The sequence below is a fragment of the Primulina huaijiensis genome, chromosome 1, assembly GCF_012295235.1.
Source record: "Primulina huaijiensis isolate GDHJ02 chromosome 1, ASM1229523v2, whole genome shotgun sequence".
Lineage (NCBI taxonomy): Eukaryota > Viridiplantae > Streptophyta > Magnoliopsida > Lamiales > Gesneriaceae > Primulina > Primulina huaijiensis.
The window spans coordinates 15107262-15127115 of NC_133306.1; the positions used below are offsets into that span (position 1 = coordinate 15107262).

The 19854-nt window shown below is 31.4% G+C and overlaps 1 non-coding gene across 1 annotated transcript; it reads right to left on the reverse strand.

The window, feature by feature from the left end:
* Positions 1–13985: 13985 nt before the first annotated feature.
* Positions 13986–14096, reverse strand: LOC140991378 (small nucleolar RNA R71). Its single transcript, XR_012177855.1, has one exon. It is a non-coding gene; the product is annotated as a small nucleolar RNA R71 (small nucleolar RNA).
* Between the last annotated feature and the right edge of the window lie 5758 nt (positions 14097–19854).

Below are 19854 nucleotides of genomic sequence, written 5' to 3' on the forward strand. Positions count from 1 at the left end.
CACACATATATGTACTATACCCCGCTCAATTTCAGTTTTTCTTTATGCTTACTTCAAATTTACAGAGCAAATCAAGACTGAAAACCTTTCTTCGCAGAAATCAAATATTCAGAAATGGCAAACCAGATCCCCGCTCGTGTTCTGAACGCAATGACAATCGACTTTGCCTCTGTTATGACAGTACCGGATGAAGCTGTCAAGAGCATATTCAAGAAACTAGAATCGGGCGGACTGAAGATGTTCTTGGGATTGTTTTCCCAAGAAATTTACCCGAAAGAGCTTCAAGATCTTTACGCCAATGGATTTATTTCTGCTGATGGAAACATCACGACTTCTGTAAACAACCAGTTGCTGATTATAGATGAAAACTCCTTCAGCAACTTATTTCAGCTGCCTACTGAAGGGCCAACCAATCTTTCAGAAGTCAAAGCTTTTGATATAGAGGAGATGCAGAATCTTCTCTTAGCCGAAGGACGGAAGATTAAGGTCTCCGATCCTAAAAACGAACTAAAGCCAAAAGTTCAGCTGCTGGCAAACATAGTAGCAAAGGGCTTATTGGCCAGGGCAGGGTCATTTTCTGCCCTCACACTATAAAAGTTTCAAACCATGACTGCCATCATGGCCGACAAACCACTGAAATGGAGATACATCATCTTCAGTATTTTGAAAAATATGTTCCAGTCGTCCAAGCAATCCAAGGGATTATCTATCCAACTCAGCTATCTACTGAAGACTAAGGGTATGGTGGCTGATGAATCTGAAAGATCATCCAAGTTCAAAGTCTTCAATGCCAAAAATGTCCTACCACCAAAGACAAAGCTGAACATAATCCCTGAGAAATTTTTGAAGATCAAGAAAGAGATCGGGACACAGGAGGCTCAGAAAGCCAAGAAGCCTTCACAGAAGAAGACAATCAAAAGGAAATTGATTGTCAGCGAAACAGAATCTGAGAAGACTCCTTCCCTGAAGATTCCCAAGCAGCCGAGGACACCAAAAATAAGACTAGTAGCTAAACTGGTCACCGTTCCAACTGAGAGGATAATGCAACCTGCAGCTGAACAGCCGATCAATGCTATACCGCTAAGGGCGGTTACAACCAAAACTGCAACTGAGATTCATTTACCTACTTCAGCTGCTCGTCAACAAAAGAAGAAATCTTCTGGATGATAAAGATAAAAAATTGTATATTAATTAAATGTTTTATAATATAAATTTATAGTTTTTGTTTTATTAAATGTTTAAATATTATATGTGTATAAAATATAAGTTGTAGTGTAATTATAAGTTTTTACTATTTTTACAAGTTTGATAAAACAAGAATAACCTTGGCGTTGCAAATGGTATTAAGATGATTCTTGAACCTGTAGAAAGTTGATGTTAATATATCTACAATATTGGTGCCAAGCATGAGATAAAAATATTCACTAGTGGGATCAAATTAAGCAACAAATAAAGTTATCAAAGGAGTGACAGTTTTACTATGCTCTAGCATTTTGACCATATCTCTCAAATTATTTGGTCAAATGGTTAAAAACAAATACCACAATTCAAACAACTCAATTATCAACATGTTCTGTTTTATGTGGAAAAGAAAATTCGGATGGGAAGATTTTCAAAAGTGATGTGTATTAAGATATAATTTCTTGGAACACCAATGAAGACTTATGTGTAAAAAAATAATATCTTATTTATGGTTGTCTTCCCAAATTTGGCTATAAATAGGAGTGCATTGTAATGAATTGAAATATACCTCATTTTATGAACAAACCTTTGAGTTCATAATATGTCTCTCTTTGTTTTTCCTTTATTTCTTCATTTAAATATAATTAGCATGCTAATTTCATATTCAAAGTTTTATAATTTGAATAATGAGTAGCTAACTTCCCAAGGTTGAGATGAAAAGGTGAAGCTATTAGTATGATAATAAGGTTATTAAATGATAATAATTCATGTTTTATATTATTTAATCATTATTTATTGTTTATGTTATATTTTTTTCTTTAAGTATTTTTATACACTACTTATAAGTGGGAGTTTTGATTTATTGTTGCTATATGTTACACTAAATTCTTGATACCATTTAAATATTTGTTTGGTTTTACCAACCATTTAAAGTGAGAACCTTGATTTAGTGTTTACAAATATATATATAGCAAAATAAATACTTGACAACATTTATAAGTTTTAGTATATATTATATACTTATAAGATAATAATATATAACATAATATAAATATGATTATTTAATATATTGGAACCATTTTATTAAGTGGATTTCAATAATGTTCATTAATGTTAACTTTATTAAAATATCAAGAGTGAATCCTCTAATCTCAACTACTTAAATTAAAATTTGAACAATTAAAAATTACCAATTAAAGATTCAAACAACTAAAAGAAAAAAACAAAAAGACATTGTAGTGGACTTGTAATTACCTTAGCTTCCTTGTGGATACGATATTCGGACTCATCGAATTATACTACTTGTGGACAGCAGTTCTTGGGAGTGCAACAATTAAAGTCGCATCAAGTTTTTGACGCCGTTGTCGGGGAAGTATAATTTAATTTCAAGTCTATTTAATTTTGTTTATAGTTTATTTTTTTTTTCTTTGAATTTTTATTGATTTTGTGTGTTTTTCTTCTTTTACTTTTGCATTTGCATGAGCATTTTGTCACGTACACTTAGTGGTCGATTCATTCGAAATAACCCTTTATTTTTACAAAACATGGCGGAAAACCCATCCAAGAAAATGAATATGAAATTCAATCTTAACATGATCATGATAGAAGAAGAACACTTAGTGATCACATGAATCATACACGTACTAGTGCACCTTCATGTCTAGTTTTTCCCCCTGATGCATCTCATTTCAATTTTAATCCTGGTATTATCCAACTTTTACCCAACTTTCATGGCTTAGATTATGAAAATCCTTACATGCATTTACGAGAATTTGAAGAAGTGTGCAACACATATAATGATCTAAATTGTAGCATGAACACCATTCGACTTATGCTGTTTCCTTTTTCTTTAAAAGATAAAGCTAAAACTTGTCTACAAAATCTTATATCGGGATCCATTTGAACTTGAGATGAATTGCAACAACAATTTTTGAAAAACTTTTTTCCATCTCATAGAACAAATTCTTTCAAAAGGCAAATCATCACTTTCACTCAAAAACAAGGAGAAACGTTTTATCAGTGTTGGGATAGATATAAAGAATTACTTAATATTTGTCCACATCATGATTTTGAAATTTGGAGAGTCATTTCTCCATTTTAAGAAGGCTTAACACCTAAAGATAGGCACATTGTTGAATTTATGTGTAATGGGACATTTGAAGATAAAGATCCAAACGAGGCAATTGATTATCTCGATTCATTAGCTGAAAAAGCTCAAAATTGGGACACTATAGGTACAATCGAACCATCAAACAAGATTAAATCTCCCACATCTGGTAGAGGTATATGCACCCTCAAAGATGAACATGATCTCCAAGCTAGATTTACGTCTTTTGCAAGAAAAGTTGAGGCACTTGAATTGAAAAAAAATGGTCAACTAAAATCTTTTCAAGAAATTGCGTGTCACATCTGTGATACAAGTGATCATTCTACAAAATATTGTCCCACTTTGCCCTCTTTTAAAGAATGTCTCCATGAACAAGCCAATGTTTTGAACAATTTCAAAAGGCTAAATTTTTAACCATTTTCTCAAAATTACAATCCAGGTTGGCGAAATCATCCAAATTTTAGTTGGAGGAATGATAATGCTGCACAATTTTCACAACCACATTTCCAAAATCAACAAAATTTTCAAAATTATGCACCTTATGTTCCTCCAGCTAAAAGGAACTTGGAAGATATATTGAATTCTTTCATTGCAAAGAAAGAGTCTATCAATACTCAAACTGCTCAAACCATGACAGATTTGAAATATACTCTTGCTAAATTTGAATTTGCACTTAATGTTCATGAAAAAGGTAAATTTCCTTCACAACCACAGCCTAATCCCAAGGATCATCATTCACGAACTGGAACTTCTGGAACTCAACTGATGGATCAGGTAAAATCTGTTATTAACCTTCGCAGTGGTAAGGTTGTGAAAAAATACATTCTTGAACCTTGTGAAGATGATGATAAATCAACTCCAAAGGGTATGGAAGTGGAACCCATAACTTGCGAAGAGGATGATCAACAGCCAGTGTTACCACCATTCCCTCATGCATTGAAAAATACAAAAAAAAATCAAATTTGAATTTTGATATATACGATATTTTTATACAATTAAATGTTAATATTCTTTTATTAGATGCAATAAAGCAGGTACCATCAGATGCCAAATTTTTTAAAGACTTGTGCACTGTGAAAAGAAAATTGAATGTGAAAAAGAAAGCATTTTTAGCCGAACAAGTAAGTGCAATCATTCAAAATAATAATACTTTGAAATACAAAGACCCTGGTTGTCCTAATATTACATGTATTATTGGAGAACGAAAGATTAAAAAAGCCTTGCTTGATATTAGAGCTAGTGTGAATTTACTTCCATATTCAGTTTATCAAGAACTCAATCTAGGTGAGTTAAAACCTACTTCGGTAACACTTTTACTTGCCGATAGATCTGTTAAAATTCCAAGAGGTATGGTAGTGTTGGTCCAAGTTATAACTTTGTATATCTTGTCGATTTCATAGTTTTACTTACACAACCTATCGAAGCTTGTAATGCAATTCCTGTAATTTTGGGTCGTCCATTTTTAGCAACTTCTAATGCCCTTATAAATTGCATAAATGGAATAATGAAGTTGTCATTTGATAACATGACCTTGGAGCTTAATGTTTTTAATCTTTGTAAGCAACCACATGACAAAGGAGATGAAAGTGAAGATGAAAATCTTATTAAAACTCTTGTGGAAGAAAACATTCAAGAAGGGAGTACTCGTGACTAATTAGATATTTTTTCAATTGATACTGTTAAAGAAAATATTGAAATTGATCTTGATGATTTTATCAGGTATCACTCGTTACCAGGATCAGATAAATAATTTGAAGCAAAATATGATAACAAAGATGAACCACCCATATTGGAGTTAAAACCCTTGCCATAAGAATTAAATTATGCATTTCTTGGAGAAGATGAAATATATCCAGTTGTAATTTCTTCAAAACTAGCAAGTGATTAAGAAGGTAAATTAGTTGATATGCTTAAAAGACATAAAAATACAATTGGTTGGACACTAAAAGATCTCAAGGGCATTAATCCACTAATTTACACTCACAAAATTCATTTAGAAGAAAATGCTAAAACATCTCAACAAGCACAAAGGAGATTAAATCTACACATGAAAGATGTTGTGAAAACTGAAGTTCTCAAACTACTTGATGTTGAAATTATCTACCCTATTTCTGATAGTAAGTGGGTACGTCCAACACAAGTAGTTCCAAAAAAATTTGGCATCACAGTGATAAAAAATGAAAAAGGTGAATTGTTAACAAGTCGAGTTCCATCTTGTTGGCAAATGTGTATTGATTATAGAAAACTAAATGACGCCACTAGAAAAGATCGTTTTTCATTACCATTTTGGATCAAATTTTAGAAAGAGTAGCAGGTCTTCCCTACTATTTTTTTCTTGATGGATATTCAGGCTATTATCAAATTCTCATTGCACTCGAAGATCAAGATAAAACTACATTCACATGTCTTTTTGGAACATTTGCATTCAGAAGGATGTCATTTGGTTTATGCAATGCCCTAGCAACATTTCAAAGATATATGCTAAGCATTTTTAGCGACATGGTTGAAATTGTTTGAAGATTTTCATTGATGATTTAACTGTTTTTGGGAACACATTTGATAATTGTCTTGAAAATTTGGAAATATTTTTAAAAAGATGCGACGAAAAAGGTCTTATTTTAAATTGGGGAAAAAGTCATTACATGATTACTTCTGGGATTGTTTTGGGATATGTCGTGTCATCTCATGGAATTAAAGTTAATAAAACAAAAGTTAATGTCATTGCCATTTTACCCCCTCCAAAAACCATTAAAGAAATTCGCTCATTTCTGGGACATGATGGATTTTGTAGGAGGTTTATAAAGGATTTTAGTTTGATCTCTAAACCCATTTGTAACCTCTTAAAAAAAGACAATGCATTTGAGTGGACTCAAGAATGTCAAAATGTTTTTGATAAAATCATTCGACATTTAACATCAGCTCCTATCATGCAACCTCCTGATTGGTATTTACCATTTGAAATCATGTGCGATGCAAGTGATTATGCAGTCGGTGCAGTATTGGGTCAAATAAGAAACGGTAAGCCTTATGTTATATATTATGCAAGTAGAACTTTAAACAATGCTCAAATGAATTACTCCACAACTGAAAAAGAACTACTTGCTGTAATATTTGCATTAGATAAATTTCGTTTTTATTTGATTGGATCAACGGCTATTGTGTTTACTGATCATTCAGCTATAAGATATATATTGACCAAACAGGATGCAAAGCCACGACTGATACGATGGATTTTGTTGCTCCAAGAATTTGACATTGTTATCAAAGATATAAAAGGAACCGAGAATGTCGCCGCCGACCATTTATCGAGACTAGTAACAGATCGTCTTGTGAAATGACACCAATTAACGATAATTTTCTTGATGAACATCTATTTTCAATTACTACGACACTTTGGTTTGCTAATATAGTAAATTTTCTTGTGACAGGAAAAATGCCACCGCAATAGAGTTCTCAAGATAAAAGAAAATTTTTGAATGATGTAAAAAACTTTTATTGGGATGATCTGTATCTGTGAAAATTGTCAAAAATTGGGTGCGATTTCAAAAAGAAACATGATGTCTTTTAATCCTATCATTGAAATTGAAATCTTTGACTGTTGAGGAATTGATTTTATGGGACCTTTTCCACCGTCGTTTGGATACTTGTATATTTTAGTTGCAGTTGATTATGTTTCCAAATGGATAGAGGCAATTCCATGTCGAACAAATGATCACAAAATCGTCACCAAATTTTTGAAAGAAAATATTTTTAGTAGATTTGGAATTACTCGAGCCATGATAAGTGATGGGGGAACTCACTTTGTTAATAAATCATTTGTTTCATTAATTAAAAAATATGGCATTACTAACAAAGTAACTACTCCTTATCATCCTCAAACAAATGGACAAGTTAAATTAGCTAATTGGGAGATAAAGCAAATTTTGGAAAAACTGTTAACCCAAATAGAAAAGATAGGTCTTTGCTACTTAATGATGCACTTTGAGCATATCGAATAGCTTTTAAAACATCATTGAATATGTCTTCCTACAGGTTGGTTTACGGAAAACATTTTCATTTTCCTGTTGAATTGGAAGATAAAGCTTATAAGGCGATAAAAACTTTTAATTCAAGCATGGATGATGCCAACAAATTGCGCAAATTGCAACTTGATGAACTCAGAAATAAGGCGTATGAGAATTCAAGGATTTATAAAGCAAAAACCAAATCATTTCATGATAAAACAATTCTTAGAAAATCTTTTGAGATTGGTAAAAAAGTTTTGCTATATAATTCACGACTTCACATACTCCGAGGAAAATTACGACCAAGATGGACATGCCCATATGTTGTAAAGCATGTGTATACTTATGAAGCTGTGGATATTGAAAATCCTAAAAATGGTGATATTTTTAAAGTAAATGGACAAAGGCTTAAACCATTTTTAGAAAATGAAATCTTTCAAGAAGAGTTTATTTCCCTTTCCGATCCTTCATTTTTTGTGTTGCATTTAACTTTGTTTGTTTTTATTTGAGGTTTCCTTTTTTTTCCTGGTTAAATGACGAATAACGGTACTCTGTGACTCTCATAGACGGTTAAATCAGTTTATCACAATTGCTAATACAAAAAAATAAATAAAAATTCATTTATTTTTTTTTCAAAATGGATAAAATTCTCTCAAAAATTTGTAAATATGACATATGAAGAAAGACCTGTCCAAATCATAGCAAGGCAAGAAAGAAGATTACGAAACAAAGTCATTCCAATGGTCAAGGTCAAGTGGCTGAATCACTCGGAAGAGGAAGCTATTTGGGAAACCGAGAGGAACTTGAAGAGTCGTTATCCAGAACTATTCAGTAAGTTCCAATTTCGAGAACGAAATTCTATTTAAGGGGGGGAAGAATTGTAAGGTCCAAAATTAAGACGACGTAATCCAACTGCATGCAAATCTAGGAAATATGAAAAAAAAAATAAAAAAGTAATTAATTGATTTAATTGCTTAATTAATAATGTGTTATGCATGATTATATGTTAAATAGGATTTTATTTTCATTATGCATAAAATTGTATTTTTAAGGATCATTCAAGTTGCGATGAGGAACGGAGAGCGAGGGCTGAAAAATGTAAAACGTTTTTATTAAATAATTATTTTAATTATTTAAAATACGAGTGATGGTTTTTCATATTTTTGAAAATAAGGTGTTTTGAGGTTATTTTATACGCCGAGACGTAAATTTTATCGATGTTGTTTTTTTCAACAAAAATACGAACTTTTTTAGTAAACCGGCTATTAAATTCACAAACTTATTTTATCAAAAAAATTTGATAATATTTTATTAAATCCTAATCAAGAACTAATTGGCCTAAACTTGTGCTTGATAGGCCTAAAGCCTTGTTATTGATTTAATTACTATATATAATATATTAACCACCCCAAAACCCTACCATTGTCACACCTCCCACTCATTTAAAAAATTCAGAAACCCTCTCCCCATATCTCACAGCACACACGACAACTCACTTAGCATATTCAAGGAATTTTCGAAAGGTTCAAGGTAGAACCAAGCCAAGGTTTTGCTCTGTTCTTCGTCGTCAACGTTTAGTCGTGCATTTAAAACGCAAAGGCACGCCATATATCTCTTTTGCTCATCTATCACATCGTATTATCGTTTTTAATTACGTTCGTAGGAAAATCATGGTGTTCATATTACTTATTTTTGGATGTGTGCATATACTTGAGATAAACCATCGATTTTATGTTCAAATTCGTGTCTTATACGTATTAACGGGCTGCCATGATGCTAGGTTGTGACCAGGTAAGGATTATGCATGTGCTAGAGTCACACACACTCACCCTAATTACCACCAAGTCGAAGGAACAAGTAACAGCGCAGGAGACGTTTATTTTGTGCTGTCATGGACTTGGGGCGATCGGTTTTCATGATTGGAGGGCTTGGTTTGGTTTGGCTAGGACCAGGACCAACTAAAGGCGTAGGGGAGGTAGGGGGAGAGTCCTAGCCAAGCTATGACTTGAGTACAGGGCTCGGGAAGGAGTCCTAGCCACCCGAGGAAAAAGTGCGGCGCGTTTTCAAGCGCAGCAGCACACATGGGATTGAGGGGCTTGGTTTGGGGTCACAGGCTGGGTTAGAAGGAGTCCTTAGGGTGCTAAGCAAGTGCACATGGGTTTGGTTCAAGGGTTGGGGCGATGGCTAGAGTCCCAAGCACCAAAACGTGGAGATGATTCTTCATGGGAGTTCTCGGCGAAGAGAGGGTTGGGGTTGGGGTCTTCGTTTCATGGTGTGGGCTAGTTTCTAAGGGATCCAAGGGTTCAGTAGGGTGCTCTAATGGGTTAGTTAGGGTTTGGAGCAACATGGTTTTGGGGCGGCTCGAGAAAATCGAAAGATGGCTCGGGGTCGAAATTTATAGGTCATTGTAGGTTTTTCTAAACTAAAATAAATTGATACACTGCTGATGGGGGTCGAGTCGTGGTTCACGAGGGCTAAAATAATATAAAAAGTCTAAGTTTAAAGTTTAGAAAGTTTATATTAAAATTTGGATTTTTTTGGAATAAAACACCGTCAAAACGATTAATCACGAATTAATTAAAAAGTCTCGTTTTTAAGCTAAATAAAATTATGGGAATTTTAATTTAAGCTTAAATAATTAATTGGGACATATTAGAGTCAAAGAAATCAAGAAAAAGTCAAAAACGTAAATTGTCACGTCCAGGAGTAGAATGGTCTTTTTACACCTTAAAATTAGTAAACGTCATGGCAGTGCTCTAAATGCTATTTTTATGATATTATGTTTATTTTTAAATGTTTATGAAATTTTACATGATTGAATTATGATTTTTAAATGTCAATGAACTTTTATGATTTAAAGTTGAAATTTAAAAGACATGTTGCATGCTTGGTTTCAAAAAACAATATGATATGTTATGCATGATTTTTATAAAGTGATGAAAATGTAAAACGTTGAAGGAAGTGAAGTAATTGTGACTATAATGATGTTATGTGGAGATATCGGTGGGAACTCAACGATCGTATTTCCCGTGACACCATTGAGGATATGAGGATATGAGGTTTGAGGTAAGAATGGGAATATCGTGAGGGGAGAAGGCCCCAGAGGGAGCTCATTTATGGGAGAAGGCTCCAGAGGGAGCCCCGACGATCGTATTCTATTCGATGAGGGTAGGCCAGGGCCCAGTTGACCGGTGAGAGAGTTGCTGGTGTCCCCCGCCGCCCAGTACTGTGGTTACATGTAGATGGATCCATCGACTTTTGAGGTTTGAAAAAAGTCACAATTAACTATCTGAATTCAACAAAGGAAAATGAAAAATGTTTATGATCATGTTAAAAGATTTTATGTTATGTCACCATGAGGAAAAAGTTAAGGTTTATGTTTGCATGTCATGATAACATTATTTTACGTAAAAGTATTTTCACTGTTGAATGTGGTTTTATACGTATTATTCGATATCAAGATGATGGTGTGTTGAGTCTTTAGACTCACTAGGTGTGATGGATGCAGGTAATGATGATGTTAATATTACTGGAGGCCTTGGTGAATGATTTTGGTGGGCTGTTAGTGCACACAACCCGAAGACCAGCGCTTCTACGTTTCCGCACTCATGATTTATTTTTACGTTTCATGTTAAAAGATTTTCAAGACTATTTACTTATGCTTTAGAGTGATTTTTGAGAGGATGGTACTTTTAAGTTTATTGTTTTTAGGTTGGTTAACTTTTGACGATTTCATTTGATTTTTAAAATACTAGTTAGTTGATATTTTATTTTAATGGGTAAAATATTTTATAAAAATATTTTATGTAGTTTATGTGCATGGCCGAAAATTTGAAAAAAAAAAATTTTCTAGTACTTTTTAAGCAATAAAAAGGGCAGACGTTTCAATTGGTATCAGAGCAAAGGTCCTGTAAGGGTTGTGCCACCATCAGCGCCGGGAAGATCAGTTGTCAAGCCTCAAGGTTGTAAGTTTTTTTTACATGCTTTATATGATTCAGTATGATGTTACCTGCATAATTACATGAATATTATGTTTATTGTACATGTTTACGAGCTTTTTAAGTATTTATGTTTTGTATGCATAAATTGCTAAATGGGTTAGGATATGTCACATGATTAGAGAACATAGATTTATATGCATGTTGTTTACGTTAGAATTTGAAAAACGTTCAGATAAAATGCCTCTTAGACGTGCCCCCGTTATTGAGAATCAGGAAGAGAACAACGTGACTCATCAAGGGAATAATCAAGGGAATGCACCACCGCCACTACTGATGAAACTTCAAATTAATAATTTATTATATGTTAAAACCTATATTTTAAAATTTAAGTTTCATTAAAATTATAAAATTATGTTATTTTAGTATTGTGTGTTTATATTTAAATGTCTTACTAAATATGTTTTATTTTCAGGTTTTCTACGTGTTAGTAAAATAATGATAACTCAAGCTAAAAAACTCAAATGGAGGTGATTCAAACATGTTTGGAATTCTTGAGAAATTATCTACAACTTTGCAGAAGACATGATTGCCTAAAAAGTTGGTTAAGATGATCAAATTGTGAAAATATCAAAAGGAGGACAAATTTACTTTCACCATGACCAGCATATAGTAAAAAAATCATAACTATTTCAATATTTAATCTAATGAGGTGAACCAAGCGGCCAATTTCATCTACAGACAATTCCCCACATGTTTGCTGTTTTGAGCTGAGTCAAATTCGGTGATTAAAGTCGTGGAACAAAGCATTGAAAGAAGGGGCATGGAATTGAAGTTGGAGGAGACAAAGACTACTATTACAACTACATTGCATTAATAGAATTTTTGACCCTTTCTCTCATTTGGCCTATAAATAGAGGCCTTGTGCTAGCTTGAGAATCATTCTATCTCATTGTAAAATATAGTGTGAGTGTGTATAAAAGTTCTAAGTTCCAATATATTTTCCATTTTCCAATTTATGAGTGATGTTTTTAGTGTTGATCAAAAGTAAGTTCATGGAAAGCTAAATCTATTATGTCAAGGTGAAGAGGATGAATTCTTGGTGAAGTAAGATTGTTTATATTTTGTATATTCTTTCTTTATTTCTTTTCATTTTGCTAATTTCTTTTTATTGTAGGTATAAAAATGAATTATTTGTTGTTATCAATTTACATCAAATGCTTGATACCATTTAAGTGGTTATCTTGATTTGTTGTTTAATTTTGATACAATAAATATTTCATCAATTATTATTGTTATATTATACATATATATATATATATATATATATATATATAATTATATCATATATTTCATTTAGACGATAGCGTGGCTCTGCCGGTTGTTCTAAATGAAATATTATGATATCTAACAATCTAACATTTACTTTATCGCAACTAACTTTTACTTTCCGCATCTAACATTTACTTTATCGCAACTAACTTTTACTTTCCGCATCTAACATTTACTTTATCGCAACTAACTTTTACTTTCCGCATCTAACATTTACTTTATCGCAACTAACTTTTACTTTCCGCATCTAACATTTACTTTATCGCAACTAACTTTTACTTTCCGCATCTAACATTTACTTTATCGCAACTAACTTTTACTTTCCGCATCTAACTTTTACTTTATCGCAACTAACTTTTACTTTCCCGCAACTAACTTATTAAATCATATATTTCATTTAGGCAATAGCGTGGCTCTGCCGGTTGTTCTAAATGAAATATAATGATTTAATTTAACATTTATTTTATGCAGTTATATATTTATATAGTTATATATATAATCATAGGTACCATATATAAAATATCGGTGAATTCGGTATTTTCTATAGTGGGAACTATATTATATTAGGTGTGTGTTTAAATATTTTTATTTTCTTGGAACCATTATTTATGGTGGTTTCCTTTGTTTTACTTTTAGTTAAACAATATTGCATAAACCAAGAATAAATCCTCGAGCCTTGACAAAATTTATAATTTGTAAACTTCGTTCTTGCATTTGGTAATCTATAAATTAATAAATTTAAACTTAAAATAACCTCTCTGTGGATCGATCTCGTACTTACGAAATATATTACTTGCAGACAACCTACACTTGGGTGAATTATAATTTAAGTAGTAGCAAGTTTTTGGCGCCGTTGCCGGGGAGGTATAAATTAAGTTTATATTTGTTAATTATGTTTTATTTATAAGTATTGTGTTGTTTTTTTTTTATGAGTATTTGGAGTCGAAAAAAAAGTGGTAGACTTATTCGAGTATCTGAAAATAATTTAAACATGGATGATAATTCAAATAATCAAGATAATGATAACAATAATAACAATAATAATAATAATAATCAAGAACATGATCAATTAAGAACACTTAGGCACCATATGAACCCTATTAGAACTAGTGCCCCATCTTGTTTAGTTTTTCCTCCTGATGCATCTAATTTCAACTTTAAACCTCAAATTATTCAACTTTTACCAAATTTTCATGGCTTAGATTCTGAAAATCCATATTTACATCTAAGAGAATTTGAGGAAGTTTGTAACACTTATAATGATCAAAATTGTAGCATGGATATAGTTCGATTAAAGCTTTTCCCTTTTTCTTTAAAAGATAAAGCTAAAACATGGCTACAAAATTTGAGATCAAGTTCAATAAGATCATGGGAAGAAATGCAACAACAATTTCTCAAAAAGTTTTTTCCTTCCCATAGAACAAACTCTTTTAAAAGACAAATTACTACTTTTTCTCAAAAACAAGGAGAAACATTTTATCAATGTTGGGATAGATATAAAGAATTACTTAATACATGCCCACATCATGGTTTTGAAACATGGAGAATAGTTTCTCACTTTTATGAAGGTCTAATACCTAAAGATAGGCAAATGATAGAATTCATGTGTAATGGAACTTTTGAAGATAAAAACCCAAATGAAGCTATGGAGTATTTGGATTCATTAGCAGAAAATGCTCAAAATTGGGATAATATAGGCACCATAGAACCACCAACAACTAAAATCAATAATTCAACAAATGGGGGTGGTATCTATAATCTTAAAGATGATATAGATATTCAAGCTAAACTTGCATCTTTAGCAAGAAAAATTGAGTCATTAGAAATGAAAAAGAGTGGTCAATTAAAAAGTATTCAAGAAATTGTTTGTCATATATGTGATACACATGATCATGCTACAAAAGATTGTCCAACATTACCTTCATTTAAAGAATGTCTCCATGAACAAGCAAATTATGTTAACAATTATAAAAAACCAATACTAGATCCTTTTTCAACATCATATAATCCTGGATGGAAAAATCATCCTAATTTTAGTTGGAGGAATGATAATAATGCACAACCCTCACAACAATATTTTCAAAATAACCAAAATCATCAAGGTTATATTCCTTATGTTACACCTCCAAGAAAAAACTTTGAAGATGTAATTCATGCATTTATCCAAAAGCAAGAATCTATCAATATTCAAAACAGTCAATCTATGACTGATTTGAAAGAAACTCTTGCAAAATTTGCATCTGCACTTAATATTCATGAAAAAGGAAAATTTCCATCTCAACCTCAACCTAATCCTAAAAATCAAAATCAAGAATTAAAAAATGAAAAAATTGATCAAATAAAATCTGTTATTACCCTTAGAAGTGGTAAAATAGTTAATGATCCATATAGTAATGAAAACAAGGATCATTTAAAATCAAAGAGTAAGGATGATAATCCTGATACTTTTGAGAATGATGATACCTTAAATTCTAAAAATAATATGTTGAATGATAAATCATCTGAAATAGTAAATGAATCAAATAAACCTCCACCATTTCCTCATGCATTAACAAATCATAAAAAACAAAAAAATGATTCTGATATCTATGAAGTTTTTAAACAAGTAAAGATAAATATTCCATTATTAGATGCTATTAAACAAGTACCTTCATATGCAAAATTTTTAAAAGACTTATGTACTGTGAAGAGAAAATTGCATGTGAAGAAGAAAGCATTCTTGGCTGAACAAGTAAGTTCTATTCTTCAAAATAATTCTAGTTTAAAATATAAAGATCCTGGTTGTCCAACAATTTCATGTATTATTGGAGAAAATAAAATTAAAAAAGCTTTGTTAGATTTGGGAGCAAGTGTGAATTTACTTCCTTATTCAGTTTATGAAAAACTTAATTTAGGAGAATTAAAACCCACTTCTGTTACTCTCTTACTGGCGGATAGGTCAATCAAAATACCTAGAGGTATTGTAGAAGATGTGTTGGTTCAAGTTGATAAATTCATATATCCTGTAGATTTTATTGTTTTGGATACACAACCAATAGAAGTACATAATGAAATTCCAGTAATATTGGGACGACCATTTCTAGCAACTTCAAATGCTTTAATTAATTGTCGAAATGGAATAATGAAATTGTCTTTTGGAAATATGACTCTAGAACTTAATGTGTTCAATTTATGTAAACAACCAAGTATTAATGAAAATGAATATGATAATGAAATTGAAACAATTATGGAAGAAAATATACAAGAAGAAAACTTAAATCAACAATCTGAAGTTTTTTCAATAGAAAGTTTTGAGTCTGAAAATAATTTTAAAAAAGATGATAATACAAAACTTGAATTAAAAGTTTTACCATTCGAATTGAAATATGTATTTCTTGGTGAAAATAAAACATTTCCTGTTGTAATTTCTTCCACTCTTCTACCAAATCAAGAAGAAGATTTAATTAAATTACTTAAGAAATATAAAAATGCAATTGGATGGACTTTGAAAGATATAAAAGGTATAAATCCTTTAATTTGCACACATAAAATTCATTTGGAAGAAAATGCTAAAACATATCAACAACCACAAAGAAGGTTAAATCCACATATGAAGGAAGTTGTTAAGAATGAAGTATTAAAACTATTAGACGCTGGAATTATCTATCCAATCTCAGATAGTAAATGGGTAAGTCCAACACAAGTAGTACCTAAAAAGTCAGGCATCACTGTTATAAAAAATGAAAAGGGAGAGTTATTACAAGCTAGGATTCCATCTAGTTGGCGTATGTGTATTGATTATAGAAAATTAAATGATGCAACTAGAAAAGATCATTTCCCACTACCATTTTTAGATCAAATTCTAGAAAAAGTAGCAGGAAATTCTTATTACTGTTTTCTTGATGGGTATTCGGGGTATTATCAAATACCTATATCATTAGAAGATCAAGAAAAAACTACTTTCACTTGTCCTTTCGGAACTTTTGCATTTAAAAGAATGCCATTTGGTTTATGTAATGCTCCGGCTACTTTTCAAAGATGCATGTTAAGTATTTTCAGTGATATGATTGAAGAATTTGTAGAAGTTTTTATGGATGATATAACTGTTTTTGGAAACTCATTTGAAAATTGTCTTAAAAACCTAGAAGAAGTATTAAAACTATGTAAAGAAAAAAATCTTGTTTTAAATTGAGAAAAATGTCATTATATGGTTAAATCTGGGATTGTGTTAGGTCATGTGATATCTGAAAAAGGAATTGAAGTGGATAAAGCCAAAGTTGATGTTATTGCTAATTTAACATCACCAAAAACGGTCAAAGAAGTTCGATCATTCTTGGGTCATGCAGGTTTTTATAGAAGGTTTATAAATAATTTCAGCATAATATCTAAACCAATTTCGAATCTTTAAACAAAAGATACACAATTTGAATGGACTCAGAAATGTGAAAATGCTTTTAAAAAAATAATTAATCTTTTAATTACATCACCTACTTTACAACCTCCAGATTGGTCTTTACCATTTGAATTAATGTGTGATGCAAGTGAGTATGCTATAGGAGCTGTGTTAGGACAGAGAAAAGAAGGAAAACCGTATGCAATCTATTATGCTAGTAGAACCTTAAATAGTGCCCAAATAAATTATTCAACTACTGAAAAAGAATTACTTTCAGTAGTATTTGCATTAGATAAGTTTCGATCTTATTTAATTGGTTCTACTACTATTGTGTACACTGATCATTCTGCCGTAAAATATTTATCAAATAAACAAGATGCTAAGCCAAGATTAATACGGTGGATTTTATTGTTACAAGAATTTGATATTATAATTAAAGATAAAAAAGGAAAAGAAAATGTCGTAGCCGATCATTTATCTAGAATAATGACTGAATCATCTCATAATGAAATACCAATAAATGAAAATTTTCCAGATGATCAGTTGTTTTATGCTACTATTATGCCCTGGTTTGCTAACATTGTAAATTTTATTGTGACAAATAAAATGCCTTCTCATTGGAATTCACAGGATAAGAATAAATTCTTGATAGAAGTTAAAAAATTTTATTGGGATGATCCTTACTTGTTTAAGTATTGTCCTGACCAAATTTTTCGACGATGCATACCCGACAATGAAGTAAGTAATGTTATTAAATTTTGTCATTCTGAAGCATGTGGAGGTCATTTTTCATCCAATAAAACAGCTGCAAAAATCTTACAATGTGGATTTTATTGGCCCTCTTTATTCAAAGATACGCATTTATTTTGCAAATCTTGTGAAAACTGTCAGAAGATGGGATCAATTTCAAAACGAAACATGATGCCTTTAAATCCAATCATAATTATTGAAATATTCGATAGTTGGGGGATAGATTTTATGGGTCCATTTCCATTATCTTTTGGATATACGTACATTTTAGTCGCTGTTGATTATGTTTCAAAATGGATTGAAGCAATTGCATGTAGAACTAATGATCATAAAGTTGTTATAAAATTTTTAAAAGAAAATATTTTTAGTCGATTTGGAATACCTAGAGCAATAATTAGTGATGGGGGAAGTCATTTTATAAATAAATCATTTTCTTCTTTGTTAAGAAAATATGGCATTACACATAAAGTTTCTACCCCATATCATCCTCAAAGTAATGGTCAAGTTGAACTTGCAAATAGAGAAATAAAACAAATTTTAGAAAAAACAGTTAATCCAAATCGAAAAGATTGGTCTTTAAGATTAACTGATGCATTATGGGCATATAGAACTGCATTTAAGACATCATTAGGGATGTCACCATATAGGTTAGTTTTTGGTAAGCATTGTCATTTACCGGTTGAACTTGAACATAAAGCTTATTGGGCAATTAAAGCATTTAATATTAATTTAGATGATGCATCTAAATTAAGAAAATTGCAATTAAATGAACTTGAAGAATTAAGAAATGATGCATATGAAAATTCAAAGATTTATAAAGATAAAACTAAAGCCTTTCATGATAAAAATATTATGAGAAAGTCATTTGAAATTGGACAAAAAGTTTTACTTTATAATTCTCGTTTGCATTTATTTCCAGGAAAACTAAGATCGAGATGGTCAGGACCATTTATAGTTAAATTTGTTTATCCTCATGGTGCTGTTGATATTGAAAATCCTAAAAATAATGACGTGTTTAAAGTTAATGGGCAAAGACTTAAGCCTTTTATAGAAAATGAAATTCTTAATGATGGTTTTATGCCTTTATATGATCCACATTAGTTGTTTGATATTTTCATTTTGTTTTTGCAGATTCTAGTTCATTTCCCGGTTAAGTGGCGGATAACGGTACTCCGTGACTATCTAAGTCGGTTTTTTCAGTTTTCCCAAAATAATTGAAATATATAATAATAATAATAATAATAATAATATGGATGCTTTTATTGTGAATCTTCGTAAATATTTTGCTTGTTTACCTGATAATGCGTTGAAAAAAATTTATAAAGCTAGATGTGAGCGACTAAGGTTGATGATGTCATATGACATACCGAATGATATTCGGTTGATAATTGAAGCAAAAGTCCGATTGTTTGGGAAAGCAAGTGAAATAATAATAAGACATATGCAAGGATTTGGTAAAAGCACATATGCCAAAAAACGAAGAGCTAAACGTATAGGTGGATGTCATAAATGTGCAAGGTGGACTTGTAAAGGGAATTACATAAATGTTGGAATGACATCAATGAATAGAGAAGATAAAATTTTATTCATTAAGAATGGTCTGAGTAAAGAGTCTTTGGATAATTTTCTAGAGGTTCTTGATACGCATTCTAGTGGGTACGTGCAAAATGAACTTCTTAAACTATGGTGGCAATTTCAACATGAGGAATATCAATATGGACGGTGGAATCAGCCTTATAAAGATACTACTGTAGTAACGCATATCTGTTTAGATAAGTAAATATATATATACAATTTCATCTCGGGAATCTGACGTTAAAAGACCCTGTTTGCCAATTTATAAGAAAATTAGATGGGAAGCATATACTCGACTCATAGAAGGAGTTGAAGCCGTTACTGAACGTAAAATCAGAGGAAGATGTGAGCCACAATCACAACTACGCTGTATATATGTGTTTTAATTTATGTCATTTTTATTTTCTTTTAATAATAATAATTTCCTGTTCAAATATTGACTTTTGGCATGTTACGCTTATAAATTCATATGCTGTGATTTAACAATTGCAGAAAACATATTTCTCAACATGTCGACGTCCACGGTAAGTAAAATCAAAAATATTTGTGTATTTTGTGGATCTAGTGCAGGAAAAGATTCAATTTATGAAGAGG